The sequence below is a fragment of the Papaver somniferum genome, chromosome 7 (assembly GCF_003573695.1).
Source record: "Papaver somniferum cultivar HN1 chromosome 7, ASM357369v1, whole genome shotgun sequence".
NCBI lineage: Eukaryota > Viridiplantae > Streptophyta > Magnoliopsida > Ranunculales > Papaveraceae > Papaver > Papaver somniferum.
Genome location: NC_039364.1, coordinates 50,599,785 through 50,609,458, shown reverse-complemented (window position 1 = coordinate 50,609,458; position 9,674 = coordinate 50,599,785).

Sequence of the window (9,674 nt, the reverse complement as noted above, 5' to 3'; positions counted from 1 at the left end):
TACTATTCTGTTCGCTAACTCTTGCGACATTCCGCAGATCCAAAAACTAAAGGATAGTTATAACAGGACTGGGAAATCTAGTACTCTGCTAGATCTTCACTCATACACAGATGAGGTAAGAAATTTTCTCTTATGACTTTAAATAGTACTGTTACTTCCATGCTTCCATTTATTATTTCTATCTGTGTGTGAAGATTATTGCTAAAGTAGAAGAATCTGTTGATGCTGCGAAGATTGGTGATAAAGGTAAAGGTACTCTTCACAAGGAAAAATCAACTGGTCCTCCAAAGAAAAGAAAAGTTCATTCTTCTTCTCCTTCAAATGTTCTTCCTAACGAAAATTCCGAGAGTGACAAGGATGATGAAGATAACGATGATCTTGCTGCAACTGAAGATTCTCCACCTGAATCTTTTATGGCTAAGCTTTCTGGCCTCTTTTCTGATTCTCTACAAGGAATGGGAGATATCCAATTCGCAAACACTTGCAAAGCTCTCGCTACCCTTTGTGATGTCCCTTTACTGGATGGTGATATCTCTCTTCGTGGAGTTTCTATATCAATGACTCCCGACTTCTTACATTCTCTCAATAGTCTGGTATATTTTTATCTTTTTACTTTTTCATTTTAATAACTCAAAATCTCTTTCTATATTAATATTTTTTATTTCTTTTCGCAGACTGGAAAATCTTCTTTTGCTGTTGCCTCAGATCTGGAGAGAAGACGTGAAAATCTTGAAAAGAAGAATCTTCAATTTCGCAAAAAGAATGAAGAATTGGAAGCTGAAGTTAAAAGTCTTCGCGAGAAAAATAGACAATTAGAAATTGATTCTTCCTCGTATAAAAATAAAATTTCTAGTCTTCAACAAGCTAATAATCAGCTTTACGGTATGTTACTTTTCTCTTTTCTCTTTATTCATTCATTCTGTTCTTTTATCTTATTTAAATAATCCTTTTTGCAGACATCTATGGTCTTTCTGATGAAGCTACCCTTCTTCGCTCATTTCCTAATACCTTGGATAATGATACCCTTCTTGAACGTCTTAACAATTCCTTAAATAACTTTTCAAATGATAGAATTTCATCTCTTTCTCTAAATGAACTTAGATCGAAATTTCGCCTCTTAGAAATTAATCATAGATCCAGTTTAGGCTTAGCCAACAGATTTAAGCGTCTCCTTATTGATTCCAAAGAGAAAACCAATGAATTAAGAACCAAAATTAGCGTTTTCATAGATGATAAGGATCGTATCTCTGATCAAGGTGCCAAGGCTTTAGAGAAATTCCAAGAGGCTCTCCTTGAAGTTCAACTTGAGCGAGATGAAGTTAACCGCAAGAATATTGAACTCTGCGAAAGGGAAAATCAAATTTGTTCTCGTCTTCTCATAAGTAGTGAGGATGAATTTGTCTGAGATGCGAAAAATTTAGATGATGCTAGAAAAGATTTAGGCATAAATGTTAGTCTCCAAGTTGAACATACAACCTTGATTAGAGACATGATCTCTGGCAGAGAAGGTTGCTAATTGCTCTTCTTTACTAATATTTTGCTTCTTATGAATTTTCATCAAGTTAATAATTAATTGTCTTTTGTTCGCAGATTCTGAAAATAAATATCGTGAAAAGATTGAAGAACTTGAAGCCGAAAAGGAGGAACTCGCAAAGAATCTTTCTTCTCGCAACGACAAGTATTCTAGATTGAAGAATCAAATCAAGATCACCGTTGCGAATTTTCATAATGACGCTATGCATTTTCGCAACCAAACCATCCAAATGGTTTGTGATGATCATAATATCCCACATTCTGATTATCCTTGTCTTTTAGAAAAATCCCACAAAATACTCCCAGTTTGATTATCTCTGATAGAGAAGCTGACGATGAAGAGTCTGATAGTGATGGAAGTTCTGATGGTGATAAAGATTCTGATGCAGATGAAGAAGGAAACAAGTCTGGTGAAGATAATGAGGATCAACCAAGAAATGGTCTTTACTTCTTTCTTTGATTCTTTGTAATACTTGTACACTTATTTCTTCTTTTTGTATATTTTCGTTTCTTCCATTTTAACCTGCGTAAATGAAAACAATTCTTCTTTGCAATACAATTAATCAATATAATCATTAATTCTTGAATTTTTTAGTAAATCTCTCATATGGAGATAAATAACATTTTCTAATTTCATACATTTCCATACTTGCCTCTGTTATTTAAATCCAAATGAGAGATTTCATAAAGAATCTCTTATTGTATAATTTCGCAACCTTTTGAGAAGTGATTTTTGTTTCTTTTCAAAATCTCATTCCTGTGTGGTCTTATTTTGCCTTCCTAATTAAAGGTCTTATTATGCCACCTCTTGTCATTGCGACAAAATCGCAGGACGTCCTTACATTTTCATGCAAAAACCCATTGATCTTGCCTTAACTTTTTTTTTGTTGTATTATGGCCTCTTCAGGAATGTTGCGACAATATGACAGGCCTAAATATTCTTGCGAAAATAAAGCCCCATGACATTGCCGTCTTGCGACGAAATCGCAGGACGTCTTTGCACTTTCATGCGAAAACCCATTGATCTCGTCTTATCTTTTTCTTTTGTATTATTTCCTCTTCAGGATTGTTGCACAAATATGACAAGCCTTAATATCCTTACGAATAAAAAGCCTTATGACATTTGCGTCTTAAGACACTTATCAGCTCCCTAATGGAGGGTGCCGCCCTTATCTCCCCCCTGGTTTCCCCTTCAAGGAGGCGACCTACCATACAAGGTTAGCTCCTCCCATCCAGTCTTAACAACAACCAGTTGTTTTCGCAGCCTCTTATCCCTTTTACTTATAGGGATTATGGTTACGAGACTGCACCCTAAGTGGGGTTTTCTTCAGGCCGAGTGCATTATGAGCCAAGACTTGTCAAGAATGGCAAGGATGCTTCAAACGCCTCCGACACTCTTGACTCAACCGTGTACCTCGGCGCCTTGATCAGATTCTGCACTCCTTGGGAGAGTTCTTATTACCTTAGTCGCCCAACCTAAGTCATATGCTTAAGTTGAGAATCCAAGGTGCCTCTCCCGGATGGGCTTTATTGACCCCAAATCTCCATGACTCAGGTTCCGGTGGCGATGTAGCCTTTCCCTGAATCATGCAATAGGTACCCCCTTATATGACGTACTTTAGGTCTTACATTTGCCTCTTGCGAAATTGTATTCGCGAACTAGGGTGTACGCCATAAAGGTTCGCCTCTTTCTCTTTTGTCATTCTTCTCTGGTTATTTTCTGTAAAATTCATTATCTCTGCGAGAGTCTCGCAATTCATAATATTGTATCTGAATTTCGCAATCTCAATTTTGTTGTTCAATCAAATGTATTTTTGAGAATTTTACTTATTGCGAGATTATCGCAACAACTTAATCATTCATACATTTCTTGTTTTTATTACTTTTTCCCTCCTCTGCTTCTTTATTATTTCTGCTACTGCTTCCTTGGTAATGGTATGTTCCTCCTTTTTATTCCGAACTAGCATTAATTTCGCAACATCTCTTCTCCATTATTTTTGATTGTATCCACCATCAACTTCTCACTTCTTTATACATCCTTGATTTTGTGTCGCCAGTTTTCCTTCTTGTTTGCTCTTCCTTCGCAAGATTCTATCTCAGTTTCGTAACATTTCTTTCCTTCAACCCAATCTCCCTTTATGATTCCTACACCATTGGGGTGAGGGAATTTGATGCATTGATGGAAAGTTGAAGCTACACCTAGAATCCCATGTATCCAAGGTCGACCAATTAATGCATTGTAGGGTGATTCAACATCAACGACACAGAATGAGATTTCAGAAGATATTCCCTTCAATGGAATTTGCATAGTGACCTCCCCTTTAGGCTTGTTAGCAATACCATTAAAACCATATATCTTATATGTTGATGGTATAAGATCATCATCTCTTCCACCCATGGTTTTATAAGTATGATAAAATAAGATGTTCACAGAGCTTCCAGTATCGACTAGAATTCTATTGATTACCCATGAATATTTAGCTTCATCATCCTCATCTTCTTTCGGTTTTGGATTAATTTCTAATTTTATTACCAATGGATTGTCATGCATCTCTTCTCCTACGGGAATTTCTTCTGCGGTAAAAGAAATGATCTGTTTTTGCCATTCCTCTAGTCGCGAGATTTTCGCAATATTCATAACTTCTCTTCCATTATTATCTCTTGCGAACACTCTACTCAAAACATCATCATGAAAATCTTCAATTTTCTTATATGAATGTACTATAGAGTGACAAAATAGATTTTTTGCTTTTGCACCAACTTCTATGAAGAATGTTTCTTTCTTTTTCATCGTATTCACTTTGTGATGTTCTGGCGGTGGTGGTAGTGGTTGAGATTGCGGATGCCCTACCAAAAAGTCGTTTAGTTTTCTTTGATCTATCATTCTCAGAATAATTCTCTTTACATTTCTGCAATCATTTGTGGTATGTCCATGAAAATGATGATAAAAACAAAATTCATGACTTCTGTGGTTTGGTGGTGGTTTCGTTCCCATGTTCCATGGTGTTGGTATATTCTCCATCAAAATTATAGCTTCCCATATCTTCTCCACACTTTCCTTTAGAGGTGGCATCTTGATTTCTTCTCATATTACTTTGTGACTTCCTTGCCCTCTATTAAAGTTTGGTCTTGGACCTCCATAAGTTTCTTGCGGTTGATCGAGTCTTTGAATCTTGTTATTTCCTCCACGACTGTAGAAATTTCTTTCTCTTTCATACTCTTCTTGATCTCATCTCCCCATAGCTACCAATTTCTGCTGATTGTTATTTGTCTCATTTTCTTGTTGTACTTGCGAAGTATTCGCCACTTTGTTTATTAGCTTGGGTAATAAGCTTGCATTCGCTGTTTGTGAGCTGGTGTTCGCAACTGGATATGATTCCATTTCATTTTGTTTTTCCTCTAAAGCAATGTATTCTTCTTGAAGTTCTCGCAATTCAGTCATTGTAATCGTATTCTTGACTCTGAAAATTTGGACATACAACAGGTTTGTTGCAAACATAGCATTGATAAATGATAATATGAGATATCTCTCATCTACACGGCCAGCCATTTCGCTACACATAGTTTTCAATCTTTTAGTCAAGTGTTTCAAACTTTCGCCAATCCTTTGTTTTAATCCAAACACATCTTCTATACCAGGTCGTGAGGAATTATTACTTATATATAACACATCTTCTATACCAGGTCGTGAGGAATTATTACTTATATATATGCTCCCAAGAATGTGGTCTGCAAATGATTGAAGGAGGTTATTGTATTCTTTGGTAAACCTTCAAACCATTTTAACGCTTCTCCTGTTAAGCTGGATGCGAAATATTTGCACAATACCGCATCATGATTTTCCCATTGTAACATGCACCTCACATAAGCTTTAATGTGTTGAATTGCACAAGTTGTTCCATCGAAAATGCTGGTTAATGCGGGAAAATTGCATTTCGGTGGTATTCCTCCTAATTGTACTTCCCTTGTAAATGGAATTTTTGCAGCTTCTTCTATTGCTTCATCCAATTGTCTTCTACCTACTTCTCCTCTGTTATTTAGCATTCCTCTCATTTCTTCTAATTCTTTCAAGATTTGTTTATTTACACCTGAATCTTGATCCATTGGTCTCTCTAATTTTGCTTCTCTTCTTCTGCGTTCACGTCTATATTCTCTTGCGAAATTTCGCATCTCTTCTTCATTATCCTCATCTCGTCTTCTTCTGCGATTCTCTTCCTCATCCCTATCTTGAATTCGCAAATAATGATGTCGTTCATTTTCCCCTCCATAATTTTGTTCATTTCTTATCAACTCAATTCGCTGTCTTTCAGCGATTCTCTTCACTCTATCATACTCCTCATTGAGATTATCGTTATTCCGGTTTTGTATACGCCTTCTTTCTCGATTGTCATGATTGTTCTCGCGAATTGTCTCTTGAAGCTCTTGTTCTTCCATTTCCGCTCTCAATCTTTCACGTTCGCAGATTAAATGTGCTTGTTCAGCATTATGTCTTTCAATTTCTTCTTCAATTGTCTGTTGATTTCTTTGAGTTTCTCTCACATGTAAAATTCTTCTTCCTTCCTCTTAATTTCCTTCGCCATCTTGGTTATTTTGTCTCTGATTTTGCACGTTCTCTTGATTTCCTCCAATTTGCCCATCATCAAAAGTTTCATTTTGGGGAATGTAACGATCATCAGTTCTTTCTCTATTTTCACGATATTCTTCATTAGGATTTGATATTTCTTCTTGAATATTGTTTCCAGTATTGATCGTGGGTGAATTTTGCCTCATTTATCTTCTAGTCGATCTGGAATATGATTTTGTAATACTTCTCGATCTTCTATTCTGCAATATGATATTCTCCATCCTTAATTCGTGATTTTGCCTTGTTAAATTCGCACGTTCCACTGCCTCGGCTCTTCTTTCTTCATGTATTCTTCGTCTCAATGTTTCTAACGCTCCAATTTCCTCATTTCCATGAATTATTCCTTCATCTGCTTCTTGATTTCTCTCTTCGTGTCTATAATTTCTATTTTGTTGCTCTTCTTCTATTTCTTCTGCTGAATTTGATCGCCAAGTGTGTACGCTCACTCTGTCATAATCTGTATTCCTCTCTTGAACTAATGTTTGTTGAATTGGCGATTGAATTAGATTTTCTCTATTATTTCTCATTCTAGTAGATTCTCCCATTTCACTTCTTTCTCTTCCAGCAATTCTCTTTCTTCTTCTAATAGTAGTCGGTTGTTCGGATGTATTTCTTCTTCTAGCCATTTCTTCAATGCTAACAATATTGCAAGAAATTATGAAAAATTCTTAATCAATCACTTTAAATTTTCACAAATCTCAATATCAATCTTTAGCTTTTTCTAGAATAATCTTCAACTCGTCCCTGTTTCTAGCACCATTATGTAGTTGTAGGAAATCCTACACTACACCCCTCATATGATTTCATTGTTGATCAGCTCATTTTTAGGTTTACACTCTTAATTTTATCGATTAATTTTTGAATGTTCTTACAAGAAAGATAAAGAAGTCAAGAATGATCTCTGCTTTGAACTTTCTCTCTCCTTTTTACTTGTTTCTTACTCAAAAAAGATCTCCCCCCTATACAACTTGAATGACTATTTATAAGGAAATACATAGTGGATGACAGCTAATCTGTCCTTTATTTTCGGGTATGGTTTGCGACATTCTCGCAACCTTACAAATGTTAATTTCGCAAGCTCTCTAATTTTCGCAAGACTATCACATCTTTCTCATAATCCTTGCTGACATCATTTTTGAAATTGTTCTGCGACGCTATTGTGCTATACCATTGATAACTTCGCTGAGACATAATTGTTGCGAGATTCTGATCCTACAGAGGTGAGACATGAGAAGTTGTAATCTTCTTCATTTTCCATGAATCCAAAAACTTGGCATACTCTGAGACTTCCTCATCAACATCTCTATCAATATCTGAATCACCTTCATAAGAAAGTTCATCCAACTGTTCTTCTAGGAGAGTTTCCCGATCAACAGTTTTTACATCAAGAGAATGTTTAGATATTGACTTAGATGTGACAGTTCTCTCAGGTGAATCCAAGCTTTGAGAATCATCTCGTAATTTCTGAACTGGTACGTTATTAGAGATAGATTCGTCCATAATCAGATCGCTACAAACACAGACTTATAAGGTCTTTAACGTGTTTGCCTTCTCTGATACCAATTGAAAAAGCGGGGGTCTAACAATACCACCCAATATTTCGCTTAGCAATCTGTATGTACTAACTCCGAAATACTTTGCTAGAGAATCAACTAAACAGTCAGACTCAATCTAGATAAAAGTATCTCAAGGAGTTAATATCTCTCTCTTGATTTGATTTTTACTCAAGCTAAAATCAATAGCGAGTTTTTATCAAATACAAGGAATAACTTGGACGGTACCAAAGACCAATGTCCAAGGATCAATCAATATCAATCAACAACCAAAGGTTGGATTTCCAATTGATGATCACGAACGCACAACCTGTATTATTTCAATTATATAAAATATAATGCGGAAAAGAAATAACACAGACACCAGAAATTTTGTTAACGAGGAAACTGCAAATGCAGGAAAAACCCCGGGACCTAGTCCAGAATGAAGACACACTATATTAAGCCGCTACAGACACTAGCCTACTCCAATCTAACTTCGGACTGGACTATAGTTGAACCCCAATCAGTCTCCCACCGATCCAAGGTACAGTTGTACTCCCACGCCTCTGATCCCAACAGGATACTGCGCACTTGATTCCCTTAGCTGATCTCACCCACAACCAAGAGTTGCTGCAACCCAAAATCGCAGACTTGATAATAAACAAATTTGTCTCACACAAAAAAGTCTATCAAAGGATAAATTTGTCTCCCACAGATAAACCCTAGGTTTTGTTCCGTCTTAAGATATGAAATCAAGGTGAACAGGAACCAATTGATAATCCGGTCTTATATTCCCGAAGAACAGCCTAGATTAATAAATCACCTCTTTACAATCCTTCCTGACTACACAGGCGATTTGTCGAGGAATCACAAACAGTGAGACGAAAATGTTTGTGACTTCTTTATCTTGCATATCATAGAACTCTCACGATCTCAAGCCAATCAAAGATTGTACTCGTACGATAGAAGATGCAAGATCAGATCACACAACTATGATAAAAGTAGTATCAGTCTGGCTTCACAATCCTAATGAAGTCTTTAAGTCGTTAACCTGGTTTTAGAGAAGAAAACCAAAGGTTAAAGGAGAATCGACTCTAGCGAGCGCACTGATATCACACAGACGTGTGGGGATTAATTTTGCACAATGCTAGATGTCTCCTTTATATAGTCTTAAAATCAGGGTTTTTCTTTAGTTACAAAGCAATCCATATTCACCGTTAGATGAAAACCTGATTTAGATTCAAGCTAATATTTCTCAACCGTTAGATCGAAAACTTAGCTTGTCACACACACTTGGGTAGACGTTTAATGGGTTTGTGAATACCATGCCAAAACGTGTACGTGTATGTTGGTTCAACATAGTAACCCAAAAGGTTAACCGTATGAGCATTTCATATTAACCTTGTTCTTCTTCACCATAACTAGTTCAATTGACTCAAATGAACTAGTTAGAGAGTTGTTCAATTGCTATGAGATCTTATGTAACTACACAAGACACAATTGAAACAAAGATGATTCGATTCGATTGAATCGGCTCATGAAATTTATAGCCACGATTTGCATAAAGCATTCCTTAGTAATTTAAGTTTCATGTTCAGAGCACATCTTTAGATCATAACCTCTTAAGCTCACAAACAAGTTCGCGAACTTAAGACAACTGGTGGAGTTTTCCAAACTCAACAGAAAATCTCGGCAAGGAGACTTTCGCCTGTTCGCGGACTAGGTTCGCGGACTGAGTTCGCGGACTTACACGCAAACGAGTTTTTGGAAAATCCCAACAGAAATTCTCGGTACAAGAACTTCTGTCAGTTCGCGGACTTGGCAAAGCCAATTCCTCCGGTTTATCTCAATCAACAAAGTTTGAAAACATCGGATTAAGGAATACATTGTTATGTAATCTAAACTCTCATTCCAATGATTGAGACATTCTTAGAGGATGTTATATAGCCGTTATTCACAGACCGTTTCGCGTCAGAGCAATT